Source organism: Xylocopa sonorina, unplaced genomic scaffold, assembly GCF_050948175.1.
Source record: "Xylocopa sonorina isolate GNS202 unplaced genomic scaffold, iyXylSono1_principal scaffold0014, whole genome shotgun sequence".
Classification (NCBI taxonomy): domain Eukaryota; kingdom Metazoa; phylum Arthropoda; class Insecta; order Hymenoptera; family Apidae; genus Xylocopa; species Xylocopa sonorina.
The window spans coordinates 4,976,801-4,994,469 of NW_027490090.1; positions in this window are offsets into that span (position 1 = coordinate 4,976,801).

The window sequence follows — 17,669 nt, forward strand, 5'->3', positions numbered from 1 at the left end:
AATGAAGAAGCAGACTGTAGCGGCTAGCAGTACGGCACAATAGAAGGCCTTCCGCTAAAAACAACTATTACGGTTTACGGTATGCGTAGCAATCAAGCTATTTTTGCGGAACCGTTTTAAGCTTTTATCATTTTCCGGGTATGCGATAATTAACTTTCTCCAACTGCCTCGATGGCACATGCAGAAGTCATGAACCGGGCATTTCCGAAGGGACCACTGCCAGTGGCGAAGCTACCCTTGGTCACCGATGCAGGTATCAGGCCCAGCGGAAATCTAGCTACATGACCAAATATGGTAATGATAAAGTCAGCTCCCACCAGAGACAGCACCATCCTTCTCTGAGAAGGCAGTGGCCTAAGGGTAGAAAATGTTAGCGACTGGCACTTAGTAACCAATTGGACGGCGCGCGAAATATATCGCGCCGACAAGGTAAAAAGACGGTCGACAAGACAGCCTCCTTCGAGAATCCCTCGATAAAGCATTAAATAAAAAAGCTCTAAAAACGACTTCGTATCTTTGCACCATGTCTCGATCATCCAGAATACGCAAAATAAACTCTTAGTCGACAGTACCTTTCATAGGCATTTGAAAATAGGCAAGTGAACTTGGAAAACGGCCCATATCAAAACGGGAGAAACTTTCCCAAGAGGACACGTTCGCTTTTCGCCGTGTCTTCTTAGGCAGTCAACCTTTAGTCTTGGAAGAAGTCACATTGGCGCATTTAAAAGAAATAAGCATTTAATACATCACCCTGAATATATATGCATATATTTAGACACTATACATTCCCCGTATTTACTGTTATGTATAAGTAGGAATAATTTAAATGTTATATTAAATATTTTATAAAAAGATAAACTATGTATTTATTGTAGGTTGAAAATACAAAACAAATTCATTTCCAAAAGTAACATTTTATGATATAATACTAAACACAAAAGGTTGTATCATTTTGATGTAATACTAAGATTCTGACACTTCTGTAGATTCTACTACGTAGCAAATTAAAAAAATTAGTAAAAGAGTAAAATAGTTTTGTTTTTTATACAAGCTGCTGAAATATAAATTTACCTTAATTAAAATGGCCGTACCTGAAAGCAAAAAGGAGAAACGGGCAGAAAAAGCGAATAAAAAATCGCTAACGTCGACAAATAAGAAGGAAGCAGTGCGCCAGGAGAATAAAGCGCCCCAAAAGAGTTCCTTCATCCAAGAAAGGATGGAAAGAATTCAGGAAGAGCAGGTCGCCAAGGAAGCGATCAAAAGCGATAAAAAAATCCGCAACTACCGACATAGTTGCGGAAAAAACTGTGCAAGACGTGCCGTGAACGAATGTCCCAACAGAAAGGCCAAGAAGTCCAATAACAACGAGAAGGAAGCGTCTAAAAAAGTGGAGGCGCCATCAAAAGGCGCCAAAACCACAGATAAGATGACAAACAAGGAGTTCAAGAAGAAGGAAGCGCCGAAAATCACAAGGAAGTGCCGCAATGTACGCGGACGTAATGGCGACAGCCAAAAAAAGGATCAAATTGTCCGAAATTGGCATCTCGGAAGAGAGGGCGAAGAAAGCCCTCACTGGAGCCCTTCTCCTTGAACTAACAGGAGAAGGACGAGATAAAAAAGCAGACGCACTGGCTGCAAAACTCAGGTCGATTTTCACCACAGAAGAGGTGAAAATCGCGAGACCACTGAAGAAGGTCAATATGAGAGTATATCGAATAGAAGACTCGCTATCCGCAAGTGACGTTACGGAAGCGATAGCGGCAGCCGGAGGCTGCCAAAAGGAAGACATCCGTGCTGGGCTGAAAAAAATCGGCTTCAATGGAATGGGGCACATGATTATTCAGTGCCACGTCGCCGCAGTAAAGAAGATCGTGACCGACAGAGAAGTTAAAATTGAATGGACGTCGGTCAAAGTAGAGGCGCTCGAAAAGCGCCAATTTATTTGTTATAAGTATTGGGAAATCGGGCACGTGCTCGCCAAGTGTAGGAAGCTCGACGATAGATGCAACGTATCGTTGCGGAGAAGTGGGACAGAAGGTAAGGCGGAGACAGCTACCTGCCCCGTGTGCAAGGCCGCGGGGCGCCAGGCCGACTACAAAGCGGCGTGCCAAGGAGAAAGGCGTGCCCACCGGCACCGCCCGCCAACAGGAAGAAGAAGTTGAGAATTCTCCCTGTAAGACCCGTCGTAGTGAAAAACAAAGCGACGACGAAGAAAGAAGAAAGAAAACCCGCCACGAATAAACCCGCGGAAGAAAAAAGAAACGAAGAAGCCACGCGTGAGGCTTCCGTGGCGAAAGAGAAAATCCGCGAGGAGACCATGGAAATTGCGTAACAATTTAACGCTACGCAAATTCTCCAAATTAATTTGAACCACGCCGCAAGAGCTCAAGATTTAATGATCGAGAACTTGCAAAGCGGCGTGGTCGAATTAGTGGTGGCATCAGAACCGACGCTTCGGATTCAACGCTTTGGAACTCCTCAAGAATGAATCAACGCGGCCACTCCACGGTGGACTGGACAGCTTCCATAAATTTAAAATTATTAAATCACGGTAACGCCAGTACGTGCGTGCGTCAACAGAGCGAAAGTAAGGTCGACCTCTCGTTCGCGAATGGCGCCGCCGCTCGTAGAGTTACAAAGTGAAAAGTGGAAACGGCTGAAACATTATCAGACCATCTATGTAAAGAAAGTAGACTTTCTTCATTTGAATTCGCCACGCTTCACACACTACGCCCCCCCCCCCCCCCCTTTTAATTAACTCCCGCTAGATGGAACAATAGAGAGTATGACTAGCAGACTTTGAAGAATTGAAAATAATAAGAAATTACGTTAAGAGAATATACAGCGAGTCAGATAGACAGAATTTTTAAGAGTGTTAATAGTGCTAATTGAGTGAATCAAAGAAGTGATAATAATAAACTATAATTGTTGTTTCCTTGTTTTACAGAGAAATTAAACTGCTTATTATTATTATTATTATTATTATTATTATTATTATTATTATTATAAAGGATTAACGCACCTATTATTTATATTATATATTTTATATTATATACATATAATTATATTGTGACGTGGTGATGTCACAAGGCTCGACTCCCCCTTTTTGTTAGCCTTAGCTCGCTGATCACCACCCGTGCGAAGAGTGCGACACGGACCCTTACGATAGCAGTATTTGCGAAAGGCGTAAAAAACGCGTTGTGAGGACCTTAATCCCCCGCCCCCCCCCCCCCCCAATTTTCTCTCTCTACTTCATAGGTTCGTCTGGCAAGCTGGAAGAAGGAACGACCATGAAAAAGATGTCCTTCTAGCCGACTAGCAGACCGCGGGTTCATGAAAGAGCTGTGCGTTGAGGTAGCGTAAAGGGCTCGACGTGCGGGAGTCGAAAACTTGGTCAATTAAGGAGACACCCCAACCCGAGGAACATCAGAGTAGGCCCTGCAATGGTGTGACCGCTGCGTGTCGTCTTAACGATAGAGAAGATGTCCTATAGAGAGTGAAAGGGATCTCAACCTCTCTTAGCCGCTACAGCGAAGTTAACAAGTCCAGCGGCCCTGCAGGTGAGCTATGGCAGCACGGTGCGCGAGGCGCACCGCAATTCAAATGATCAAGGGAACCCCTCTCAGAGACACCCGAGGGGGTGAGAAGCAGTGATCGCCGATATTCACCTATACCCCAAACAATACCGAAGCGTACAGTCTCCTACCCCATTAAGGAGCCCCGGAGGAGGACCCAGGAAGCCCGAGGACCGAAGGCGAATCAATTAGTGAGCGACCGCTAGTTGACCGAGTGTAAAGATTAGTATCAAATCAGTAGCATTGCACGGAGATAGCGAAAGAGTGATTTTGCGGAAAGAAGCAGTACGAGAGATAGATAGATAGATAGATAGAGAGAGAGAGAGAGAGAGAGAGAGAGAGAGAGAGAGAGAGAGAGAGAGAGAGAGAGAGAGAGAGAGATGATTATAATTCCGGACAGCCCGGAGAAGAAAGCGTAAGTTCATTTCTTTGGCTGCACATGATATATTGTATTTTGTATCGCGAAGCGGGTGGTGATCCCCAGCCATTCGTGTCTCCTTGTGTAATTTGCGCGGATCTTCGTCGTCCCGCCCGTGTCGAGGCAATACGAAAAGAAGCCGTGACTTCAGTATCCCGCGACACGAGTTTACACCATTTTTCACTAGCGATCGAAGGAGGAAGTATTCCGAAGTTTCGAGTGTTTCCAAGCCCCGTATTCTCCCCAGGTTGTATAATTTTTGTTAGTGCTACCGTTCGGGTAGCTGGCGCCTAAAGTATTCTTTGCGACTCGCAGCTTCGAGAAACCCTCACAGTAACAATTATTGTACTTACATGATTAATGAGATTGTACCATTCCGATACATTATTGCAAACACTGCATTGTCACGGGTCGGTGTCCTAGACCAAATGGCTCTTATGTGGCAAGCGTCCGATGGACGTCATAACCATCCCAGTTCCAAACTGAATAGTGGCCTGCCCTGTAGCCAGAAGGCAGTAAGTACAAAAGTACAAAAACGGTAAGTAAGTGGTGATATTAAGATCTCCAAAAACAGAGATCCCAGAGAATTTAGGTCGAACGAGACCTCAAAGGCTACATACATTAAGGCCGCTGGCGCTTGGTGCAAAGTGAACCATCAGCGGCCTTTTTCTATTAAATCCGAAAAGCAATACGCCGCTGGCACTTAGAAAAATTCTGGGTGCTGGCAGCAGCTTAAAGTATAAAAAATTAGAGTACAGACCGTCGGCACCTGGAGTATTCCGGATCCGTTTAACCAAAATTTATAGGAGCTAGCCCCCGGTGCTTGGAAGACTCCAGGTGCTGGCGACTATTTCTACTTAATGGAAATTGAAAAACGGCAGGCCGCTGGTGCTCGGAATAACTCCGGGTGCTGGCGTCCTTTTCCATTTTGACAAATTCATAATTGAATTGAAAATTTAAGGCTCCAACTACCAGTCGTTTTCTGAGATGTAAGAAATCAAGGAGGCCAATACTTAGAACGGATGATAGAAAAAGAAAAACTTGTTCGGTGTTTGCAGTAGCTACTGATGCTAACACCTCGCCAAGTGAGGTCTCGGGACCATATAAGACAGGTAAAGTTTCCGGCACTAACATCTAGCCATGCGAGACTGAATATCGATAGAAATCGATTAAATAATGCCGAAATAGAGGAAATTGGCTAGCTGCAGGCTAGGAAGATAATACAAAGAAAGGTCAAAACAAGGGCAAGTGGCCAGAAATAAATTCTCAGGTGGTATACCGTGCTGAAAACCATCGCAAGGACCTCAATCGATCGGAGGACCATCTCTAATGCACCAACGGTCGACTGGAGGATCCTACAACTCAAAGTTTTAACCCTACTCCGTCCATGGATGGCTTGAGAAACAAAGAGGAGACTCCCTAAGAGGTACAAGTGTAGCGAGCTCGATTTACGTGTACCCTTGACAGCGTTCGCTATCGGAAAGAGGTACACAACACACACGCAGCAGACACGAACACAAACACGAGTGCGAAAAGCTTTGGCGAGTGTCCTGTTCTGAACTGGACCGCGGTTTCAACCGGCAACTCTAGCGAGAGTCTTGAACTCATCAGGACCGCAGTCGCCAACGAGGCTCCTTCGCGAGTCCCGAATTAGGAGACCGCAGCCTCGACGAAACAATTAAAGTGTCTCATCCGAGCCTAGGTTCAACGATAAATCTAAAAGGCGTATAGCTTAAGGTTAGACGTCGTACGAGTCCTGACTACGATCAGGCGCATTAAGCGTCCGAAGCCAGATCAGGGACATAATCCGAAGTAGAAATATGCAAATCGTGGAAGACTGATAATTAGCGGCGATCTAAATACAAAAAAGGCCTCGCTCTGTAATACCAGCAGAATGAGACCCTGACATGTATATCTCTACAGTGCTCACTGCAGAAATAGGATATATAACACCCACACAAACAAAACATTTCATAAACGGAAAAGGCTCTAGCGAGTATATCCATGCGTCTAGCAGCTGGAGACAGCGGCCCCGGCAGGGCAGCGTTCGATGCCCGCCGATGGGGAGTGACGATCCCACCTTTACTCCATGTATGAAGCATCACCCCCCCCCCCCCCCCTCCCAGAAACGCAATTTATTATGATAGCCACACCCGACTTTAAAGATTCCGGAGCGAGGCGATTTTGGCGTGCGATGGGTCGAGACGGGCGAAGAATGGAATTAGGTCCATAATCGAGAGGGGGAGCCGTCCGGTACTGCGGTCGATGACTGCTGTCCTCAAGCTGCGTCGATAACCCGAGGCCGGGCGAGCTAGTGCCAGCGAAACTTTGGAAAGGTCTCTAGGTTTCAGCCTTCGTGCTGTTGTAATCCGGTTAAGTAAATGCGACGAAAGACTCAGGCCAGATCCGGAATCTTTGGCTGAGTCAAATACAAATAGGGACAGAAATCAAATTAGAAATGTTAGCTACGCGAACCCCTTCGCGATCGCGATCCCACCATACCCCAGCGCGTCCACGTCCGTTACCGATGTAGCTCAGGCGTCGACGTCGACGTCCGCGATCGGTGCAGCGGTCACGGGAATTAGGATACTGCAACTGAATATGCAACGCTCAGCTGCAGTCACAGGACAGGTACTTTAGCTCACTGCACATAAGTGCCTACACGTTCTTCTATTGCAGGAACCATACGTCAGGACACTGGGCGTGAAGCATACTATTTGTGGATTAGGGATCGGTATGACAGTGGCGGCTGTTAGCTCGCAATATCCGTGCGCGGCAGTCGCCGTCAGCAACCTCCTTATCGAAATGATATTTGTCTCGCAGCTTAGTACGGCGCACTGTGTTTGTGCGAAAGTGTCGGCATACGTTGCATCCTGTTACTTCCAGCTCTGCGACGATATCGAGATGCACCTCAGGTACATCATAATGGTGTTTCATACTCTGAGGGGGAAGAGACTCCTAGTGTCGGTAGATGCAAACGCCCGATCGTCACTCTGGAGGCCACAGAGTACAGACGAGGGAGGAGCTAAGTTCGAGGAGCTCATTCGGGAGTCTAGCATGGAAATTATTAATGACCATAACCAGCCGCCTACCTACTGATCGACCAGAGGATCATCGTATATCGAGGATACTCTGGCTTCGCCAACCATGCTCCCATTCATCGGAGGCTGGAAAGTAGTAAGGCTGGAGTATATGGAGGATATGAATAGGATGGCGGAGACGCTCACGGGAGCCATCACTGACTTTTGTACCGCGTCAATGCCACTAAAAAGGAAATTTAGAAAGTCGAACCCGTGGTGGACAGCAGAGTTAACGAGAATGAAGAAAGCCATGTATCATCAACGTCTTGGTATCCAGTTCGGGTAGACAGTTCGCGTTCACACCTGGAAAGTAGACGAAAGATGCAATCGTGGAGCTGCGCCGCATGGTCGATGTCTCAGAACATCGATATGTTGTGGCGTTGCTCTTCGATATCTCTGGGCCCTTCGATAATATCTGGTGGCTCTTTGTCTTAAAATCGTTAAAAGAGCGAGGCTGCCCGCGGCAGTGATGTTAAATTACTTCGACGGTCGACGGGTAAAATTCTCAATAGGTTCCGAACAGGTTTCGATGCAAACGACTAGAGGATGCCCACAAGGCTCCAAATACTTGGCCCTGTTTGCTGGAACCTCATGCTCGACAATCTCCTGCGGTCACTCCAGACCACAGTCGAGAATAGATGTGTCGCTTACGCGGACGATTTTATAGTTCCCGTAAGTGGAAGCAATAGAGGAGAACTAGAGAATAATGGCCAGCAGGTAGTTAACCAAATTCTCCATTAGTGTAGGCTGGCTAAAGTCGAGGTATCGGTCATAAAGACGGAGCGACCCCCTTTGGATCGTTGTTCGGGAGACTTAATAAGCTGGCGACGTGTACGTGGGGACTTCGCTTCGACTCCCTCGCCGGAATATACAGGGGTGTGGTCCTCTCATTGATGGACGGAGTAACTGAAGGACTCACCCGCGGGAAAGACGCCGCGGCATATCTGGATTTTCCATCGCCCGTTTTAGTGGCACGGTGTAACTAGGAGGTAGAAGACAAACGAATTGGCATATACCTACATGGGCGAGGTAGCATATCGAACACCGTCCTGGTGGGAGAATAACAATGAACCTGAAGGGCTATGGTCCTCCGCCCTTTTTGACCTGATGAGGGAGGAAAGTAAGGATGAGATGAGGAAAGAATTCGCTGAGGAACTCAATTGTGGATGTGGTCAGCCGGGCTGGCATCTCGAATACGACAATTTCCTGTTGGAACTACGGAAACCCACAGTAGTACATCCCACATGTGCCGGGTGTTCTATGGGCATGTTTTAATTGAGGACCATGTCCACCTGATGTACCGTGCCGCCTTCGCTCGCGTTGGTGTGGCAATACTGAAAAGGATTAAGAAAATAAAGAACGAGGTGCCAACTGCTTGCCGCCAGGGCGTACAGGGATTGCTGAACACGGAGACGTGATTACATAAGGGGGGGGGGGGGGGGGGGGGGTAAACATTTGCCCTTACTGGCGCGAATTCTGTTATTGAAAGCTCAGCTACGGTTCCTTCCATACGAAGAAATGGATGCGGCTACATATCGTTACACGCCGAAGAGGTCCGTCGGTTATGTCCAACGAGTGGAAAATACCTAGGAAAATTAGGCACGAAGGAGATTCTTAGAGTAGAAATAGAGGAACGTAAGGCACAACGTGCCCGAGGGAAAGGGGTTGATGGATAATACACACAAGACGAACAGATAGAGCTGGAACTGAGAACACCCAGCCGTGAGGTCTTACATGTAATGCAAAAGAGTGAAGGAGGTAAGATAAGACCTGTAGTTAAAATCGGTAACGAGATCAAACGGAAAATGAATTTGTTATCAAGCTATCTGGAAGTCAGTTTGTACAGATCACACTTAAGCACCCTTTTTGCGGGTGAGAACGAGAACGAGAAGATCGATTACGACCTCATAGGTGCGGTCAGGAACAAGTCCCTACACAAAGTAGCCCTGGATCAAGCATGATTTGATCAACATCAGAGTAAGGAGTCGATTCGCCTTGTCTTGATGGAAATGAGACGGTACATAAGTAAAGCCGTACAAAACACAGAGTTCGATGAGGTCTTCCAAGCGTTGTGAGTATGCCTTTTTTTTTTTATTTTTTTTTTAACGTGGGGAAATCCTCATGGATCCCCCGGAGCTGGGGAACTCCGGGGGTATGCCGGACTCTTACCGGCTAAAACCCCACGGTGACCGTCCTCGGCGCAGCGGGGAGGGGACCGGGAACTCTGGACGAACGCGTCCGGTCCCCTCCCGCGCCGGGGCCCTCCATGGTGACTGGGAGGACCCCCTTCCCGGGGGGAGTGTGGTCGACGATACACACTCCCCCATCCGAGGAATGAGTGATGGCTGGGTCACGCAGCCACCGCTCCCGTCCCGGGGGACGCGTGCAATGGTCGGCACATTCCCCCAAATGTACCGACCGCGCCCCCCGGACGACGCCCGTGCAAATACGTGGGGCACGACCAAATGGTCCACCCCGCACGGGCGTCGTCGACGCCTCGGGCCAGGCTTGGCCCGGTGTGACTGGGTGCCCCGGGTGCGTCAGACCCGATACCACGACCCGACAAATGCCGAGTCGTGGCCCCTGAGGCGTGTTGTGAGTATGCCTGCTGTTTGATATTGGGGACAGACGATTCATCTGGCGAAACGGGCTACCTTCCGGCTGGCGGTGGACAGCAGTATTTGACACGATCCTTAACATATGTAGCTTCAGGGCTATTAAACGAGTTCCGGAGGCAATCCTAGGGAATAAAGTTACCGTTGAGCACTTCTACGCACAGGGGAATGATGTGTTTTGCTACTCAAAATTTGGACTTCATTCAGACACTCATCAACTGCTACCAGGGGGTGGGGTACGAAGTGCATCCTCTGAAGATGTGCATATCTAGAGGGAGAGTAGAATTGCAAGGAGAGTTATGAGGAAGGTGAGGTAACCGGGTACCTTCCCCGCAGTTTTGAAAACATCAGGTTTAGCAACCCGGTACAGGCATTCCCTCTCACTCCGGGAGAGCGTTTATATTTCAACTTAAGTCACCTGCTATGGCTGCGCACTGCATCACCAGACGGATGTGAGGGTCCAGACAGGAAGAGGGTCACCGCATACGCTGCAACACCCACCGCCCTAGGTGGGTGTGGAGTAGACGCCAAGAGTAGGCTCGGTGCGTGGATAGCGGAGGCCTCTGACGGGAGGTTAAACACCATGGAAGTAAAGAAGGAGATGAGGTCGGCTAAAGAGACCTAGGGGGATGGATGGATCGGTTTGATCGATTGGGATGGAAATTAAGTGAATCGCAACGTGAAAGGATTATTATCCAATTAGCCTCTACATAGGGTCTAGGAAAATCTAGCTTGGTAAAGGACACTCACTCTGACTTCGTGGAAGTGGCTCCGGTGCTACCTGCGCTGCCAATAAGTCCAGTTACGATTCCAGACCCAGCTAGTCTGTAGGACTTGAAGCACCCTTCGGATGATCAGTAACTACAAGAAGAAATTAGTGAGCGAAGGTAGAGAGGAGGAAGGATGTAGAGCAGGATGTGGACCGATCCTAAGAATACTGCGCAAAAGAATGAGTCTCCGCGTGTATACCGGATGTATGTGCGGGGAATGGGAACACCGCACACCGACGGAAAGAGTGGAGCCCAGGTATGGGAGGGGGAGATATTAAGAAATGGGCAACACGCATGGTTTGTAGAGCTCTTAGATCCCGACGTATAAGGCTGAGTCGTTTAAGTAAGCACCTGTTATGGATAGAGGGTAGGATGAAAAATATGCTAAGAGAGCTAAGCGGATGGGTCTTACTTGCACAATAAAGGGGCGAAAGAAGAAGGACTGGAAGCTAGGAGAGGAAGGATGAAGGCTTAGGCCGACCACCGTCAATTAGGGCGGTACCACGGGCAGTACGACTTTGTATTTGGTGAGTAATACCACCATCCATACAGCTGTCGCCAGACGGCACATCGGGAAACCCACTGACAGAAAACAAGAAAAAGCGGCAAGGCCTTACTGGGGGACTCTGCAGAGGCGCTGCAAAGAAGGTAAAGGGGAGTTTCGTTTGGAATGCAGTGATTGTGCGACGTGGTTTTTTTGGGAATAGGGTTAAAACTCTGGTTTAAGAGATAAGTGCAGGAGTTCCTTAATCCAGGCACGAGGCGGAAGGCTGTAAGTGTTCGAAATAGTTCCCGGCTTTCTGCTGTCAAGTGCGAGGATGACCATAACAGGGTTTTAGTCGGTAAGAGTCCGACATAACCAGTCGCGTATGCTCTTCTGATCCCTTCCGGCACCGAGTTCCGAATAGTCCGACATAACCACGAATTTCCAAAAAAATCCATGGTAGCCATGAGGATTTCCCAGCGTGAAAATAAAGGTTAGGTTGGGCTAGGTTAGGTTAGGTTAGGTAACCCGCCCCCAGGACAAGGACGGTGTGCAGATAGATAAATAACGCTGCCCACCACTCCTGTGAGCGGAAAGTTGCCCCGCGTCCCTAGTAGGCGCTCGTGTGTGCGATGCCACGAACACGGGGCAACACAATACTCAAGGATGAGAAAGGAAGAAAAAGGAAAGCAAATCTAAAAATAGGATAGAATAACCTTTGCGCAATGCTATACAAAAAACATTTTGAATTTTACCATAGCAATAGCTAGGCTGTTTAATTACGGATAAACAATTTTTTATCTAACTAACCGTTTGAAATCATATAGAATAACCTTAGTCGTACACAACACAAATAACATTTTAGAACATATTCCAACAGTCTTAACACGTTGAACGCCCAGCGCAAATCGGTGGAGTTTCTCCTGGGGCCCAAAGCCGAGAGTGTAAACAGCGCGATAAGGAAGAGCGATACAATGCAATTCGTCGTATAAATATAACCACAGTTTATTTTTTTGAAAGAGTATTAGAAGATAACTTTGTGGAAAGTGCTTACAAAGTATAAAGGGCCTCGAAGTGGGGAATGAGATCAGCGTTCCGGACAAAATTCACTATGACAGATCTCATGGCATTTACACTAGAACTTTCAGTCTCCTCAGAACCTTTAGTTGTCTCAGAACTTTCAGTTTCTTCAAATCAGTCAGTCAAACAGTATTTTTTGCATATTTTTGACATTTTTATTTACTTCTTGATCCCTAAAATGTTCGTTAGACAGCGCAAAAGTGTAGATGAAAGTGAGCCGAATAGTGAAGAATAAGTATTCAGGTTTCCAAGAAAAGTTAGAAATATTGTTGTGTCAAGTTCAAGCTCGGAAAATGAGGATTTGTATGAGAGTGAAGATTTTGAAGAACTATTAGCAAACCTGGCTGTAGAAGAAGAGGATGAACAGATTGATACTGTCGGTTCATCTGACAATATCCAGTGGAAGGAGTTCACCGGAAAACAAAAATCATTCGAATTCACCGGGAAAAGTGGACTTCTTGTGGAACTACCTTTCAATATTACAGCGGGTGAAGCCCTTTCTCTCTTCCTGAATGAACAAGTGATAGACCCACAACGGGGGAGTACATCGGCCTAGCCGAGGCCAAAAGAGCCGTTAGACTTGAAATCGAGAAAGAGGCAGAGATAGCTCTGGAGAGAGAGCTTCTCTATGGCGAGTGCGTCCCGCCGCCCTTTGGAAGATCGACAAACCCTATTCCTCCACAGGAGGAATACGATGAAGAGGCGAGAAGAATGCCCACCCCGGATTTAGCGGCTGGCGCGTTAAAAGCCGCGAACCAAGTGGAGACGGCGGCCGCGAAATCGTCCCAGTACTACGACGCATACTACGCATATACGTCGTATACTACGCGCAGCGACGACTGAAGTGGTGCAGCGTGCAAAGCGCCCATCACGAAGCGATGACACGGAGTCGAATGTATATCGGATTCGTCTCCAGGAAATAGAGGAGGAGAATACGCGGCTGAGAGAGCGCCTCGCCGCGTTGGAAGAACGGTTGGCGAGAAGATCCTCCTCGCCGATCGCAGCAAGGAAGTCACCGCGAAAGGACGCAGACTTGAGCGTCCTTATGGAGAAAATCGGTGAGCTGGTGAGCGACCGGCTGAACGATTTCTGGGCGCGAGCGGAAGCTCGATTCGCGCCCAAAGAGACGACTCTCCCGCCAACGGAGTCAACGGACATCTCCAGCGGGGAAAGCTCCGCATCTCAAGGGGCCGCACGGGAGAACAAAGCTGGAAAAACGGCGGAAAAGTCGAAGAAAACGCCCGCGCCAGCAAACAAGAGCGACGAGGCGGCGGCAAGAAAACAAACCGCGCGCCAAGAAACTTCCTCCATCCAGAAGAGGATGGAGAAGATTCAAGAAGACCAGGTCACCAGGGAGGGGGCCCAAAGCGCTGGAAAATCCGCAACTAGTATCAATGTTGCGGATAAAACCGCTAAAGAAACGCCGTGGACTCAAGTCCTTGGCAGAAAGGCCAAAAAGGCCGATAATACGAAGAAAGACGCGCCGAAGAAAGTGGAGGCGCCTGTACAAGGCGCCAAAAACACGCAAAAGGCACAGGAAGTCAAACATCAAAAGAAGGAAGTAAAAATGCCGAAGAATGCTTCGACGGCCGCCGTGACGCTTGCCCTTCCGCAAGGGAGCGCCGGCACATACGCGGACGTTATGGCGACGGCCAAAAGGCTGATTAGCCTGAAGGACATCGGAATCGACGAAGTAAGGGCGAGGAAAGCCCTCACAGGAGCCCTCATTCTGGGAGTGACGGGAGAGGGCCGAGACGGAAAAGCGGACGCGCTGGCCGCCAAATTACGCTCGATTTTCACCCCCGAGGAGGTGAAAATCACACGACCGCTGAAGCGAGTCGGCATGCGAGTGTATCGCATCGAAGACTCGCTGACGACAAACGAAGTCGTGGAGGCAATTGACGCGGCAGGAGGCTGCCAAAAAGAAGACATCCGCGCCGGGCCGAAGAAAATCGGCTACACAGGTCTGGGACACCTTATAATGGAATGTCCCATGGCCGCGGCAAAGAAAATTACCGACGGAAAGCTCAAGATTGGCTGGACGTCGGTGAAAGTGGAGGCGTTGGAAAAACGCCAATTAATTTGTTTTAAATGCTGGGAGGTAGGGCACGTACTTGCTAATTGTTTATCTCGCCCCAGGACGGGGTCCGATGTGCCACCTCACCCATACGGGTATATGCTCAGTAGACAGCCCTCTACCAACTAGGTTGTCACCACACCACGAAAGGGGCGATGGAAAAATCCAGATGTGCCGGGGCGCCTTTCCCACCGGACGAGTCCTTCAGCTACTCCGTCGGAGAGGACGAATCCTAACCGCCGGAGTACCCACGGGGAACCTCGGGGAGGCGGACTCGCTACGTGTACGCGAACACGCTCACTTTGACCCTTTTTGAATTATTGTGCATCAGTTTGGCCAAATTTATAGATGCACCAGACTGCCTGCTCAGTCTATTCAATTTTACTGTACGAATGGATTCGGACTATTTTGGGCAGTCGATAATGCACCAAACCTCCGAGTCCGGGTATAATTCGATAGCCCCAGAGCCCCGTTAGCCGCCGGGAAGGTCCCCGACGCCCAGGTTCCACCACGAGGAGGTGGGGATGGGTACTTCCTGGACACCCAGGTTCTGGAACCCATACGTACTTGCTAAATGTACGAAAGCCGAAGACAGGTGTGACGCCTGCTACAGGTGCGGAGAGAAGGGACACCGCTCCGCGGAGTGCAAGGCGAAGACCGCCACCTGCCCCGTGTGCAAAGCCGCGGGGCGCCAGGCCGATCATCGCGCGGGAGGAAAGGCGTGCCAACCGGCACCGCCCGCGAAGAAGAGGGAGAATCTGAGGATTCTCCCAGCAAGACTTGTCGTCGCCGACAACAAAGCGACGACGAAGAAACAAACGAAGAAAACCGCGACGAAAAATCCCGCGGTAGAAAATAAGAAGGAAGAAGCCACGCGCGAGGCTTCCGCGGCGACGGAGAAGAGCCGCGAGGAAGCCATAGAGATTGCGTAATAACCAAAATTACGCAAATACTCCAACTTAACTTGAATCACGCCGCGAGAGCTCAAGATTTAATGATGGAGAACCTACAAAGCGGCGTGGTCGAGTTAGTGGTGGCATCCGAGCCGTATTTTATCCACGACAAGCCGTCGTGGATAAACGATACGGAAGGAAAGGTCGCGATCATCCAGGCATCCGGCCGATCACGCTCATCGCGCAAGGGCGAGGATTTGCCGCCGTTTCGTGGTCGGATTGTGTCGTAATCGGATTATACGCGCTGCTGAGCTGGTCCCTGCAAAATTTCAACCAGCTTTTGGATGAAGTGGGAGGGGTGGTAAGACGCCACGCCCACCTACCATCGTTCGTCTTGGGAGATTTCAACGCACATTCAACGCTATGGAACTCCTCGAGAACGAATCAGCGCGGCCACTCTACGATGGACTGGGAAGCTTCTGCAAATTTACAGTTATTAAATCACGGAAACGCCAGTACATGCGTGCGTCAGCAGGGCGAGAGTTAGGTCGACCTCTCGTTCGCGAATGGCGCCGCAGCTCGTAGAGTCACGAAGTGGATCGTAGATACGACTGAGACCATATCGGATCACCTTTACATAAGGATCAACGTATCGAAGATTCAAGAAAGAAGATCAGCGATCAAAAATCAAAATAAATGGCCCCTGAAACGCATGGAGGACGATGCTTTTATGGCAGTTACCCTCGCAACTACCTGGCCGGACGAAACGACCGAAGAGGCCACAGTCGAGAGCGAGGCGGAATGGTTTACGAAGACGTTGACCTCGGCATGCAAAGCAAGCATGCCGAAATTAAAATCAAATCCTCCTGATAATCCCGTCTATTGGTGGAGAGACGAAATCTCGAGACTCCGTGCGGACACGACGATCGCACGGAGAAATTACACGAGATACCGGAGACGGAAGAAAATAGAGTTGCAAGCTGCCATCAAAAGATCGAAAGCACAAGCCTAGGACGGGCTTCTTCAAACGCTGCGCGAGGACCCATGGGGGCGCCCTTACAAAATCGTTATGAATAAATTACGACCATGGACGCCCCCTTTGACGGAAACCATGGAGATTTCATTCCTGGAAGGAGTCGTCGACGCACTCTTCCCGTCGGAAGATCCAACGTCGGCGACAAACAACCAAAATTCGCCGAATATCTTAGATAATTCAAGAATCAACAACCCGAACATCTGGTCGCAGGAATACGGAGTTTCCGCCCCCGGACCGGATGGAATCCCAGGACGTGCGTGGTCCATGGCTTGCAGCATCCTCGGCTTAAGACTGAGAAAATTATTCTCGACGTGCTTGAAGAACGGGATGCTCCCCACAAGATGGAAAACCGGCAGATTGGTCCTTCTCAGGGAGCCGGGAAAACCAGAAGACTCTCCGTCCGCGTACAGGCCGATAGTTCTGCTCGACGAGGTCGGGAAACTATTCGAAAGAATAATCCACGATCGACTCGTGGAGCACCTGTCGCGCGTCGGAGCGGATCTGGAAGATAATCAGTATGGTTTTCGAGAAGGAAGATCGACGATCGACGCGATTAAAAGGGTGAAAACTCTTGCAAAGAACGCGATCAAAGAGAGAGGCGTCGCGGTCGCGATTTCTTTAGACATAAAGAACGCGTTCAGCTCCCTGGAGTGGAAAGCGATCCGAAGAGCGCTCGAGCAACACGGTTTCCCACGATACCTGCGAAGGGTCGTGGAAAATTACTTGAGCGATCGAGCAATTATCTTCGAGAGTCGCGACGGCGTGAAGAAAGAAATCAACCGCGGAGTTCCACAGGGCTCGGTCCTCGGACCTCTCCTGTGGAATATCGGATACAACGCGGTATTAAAATTGCCAATGCCACTGGGAACTCATCTTACGTGTTACGCGGATGATACCCTGCTATTGGCGATCGAGACGAGCCGTCAACGCGCGATCTGCCGGGCGGAAATCGCTGTAGCCACCGTGGCCAGAAAGCTTGAAGAACTGGGGCTTTAAATGGCGCTGGAGAAGACGGAGATCCTTTGCTTCGAGGGAAGAAGAAGGGACCCGCGAGGAGGAAACGAAGTGGTTTCCATCGGTCCAGCAAAAGTCAAGGTCGGGAGTGAACTGAGTTATCTCGGCGTACTCCTCGACGACAAGTGGACCTTTGATCGCTACTTCGCTCGCCAGGCCGTTCGCCTGGATTCTGTGACGAATTATTTAAGCCGCATCATCCCAAATATAAACGGACCCGACGAGAATGTTAGAAGACTTTACGCCGGCGTCGTTAAAAGCATCGCTCTTTACGGAGCCCCGGTGTGGAGCGATGCACTTTGCAGGGGGAGAAGAAGTCTGCAACTCCAGCGAAGTGCGTGGAGAAGAATCGCGATCCGCGTCGTGAGAGGATATCGCACGATATCTTAAGACGAGGCAACGCTGTTGGCGGGCCTTGTGCTCCTCGAATACCTGGTGCAAGAAGATAAGACGGTTTACGAAAGCCTTCGTGCCGCGCGCCAGGTAGAAGAAGAAGGACGAACCGCTCCAACGAGAGAAGAATTGAGAAAGGAAGCGAGACGCTTCACTTTCTTAAAATGGAAAGAAAAACTCGTCCCAGCGTCCGCTCACAGCACCGTGGGGGCGATAATACCCATTTTAGAAAAG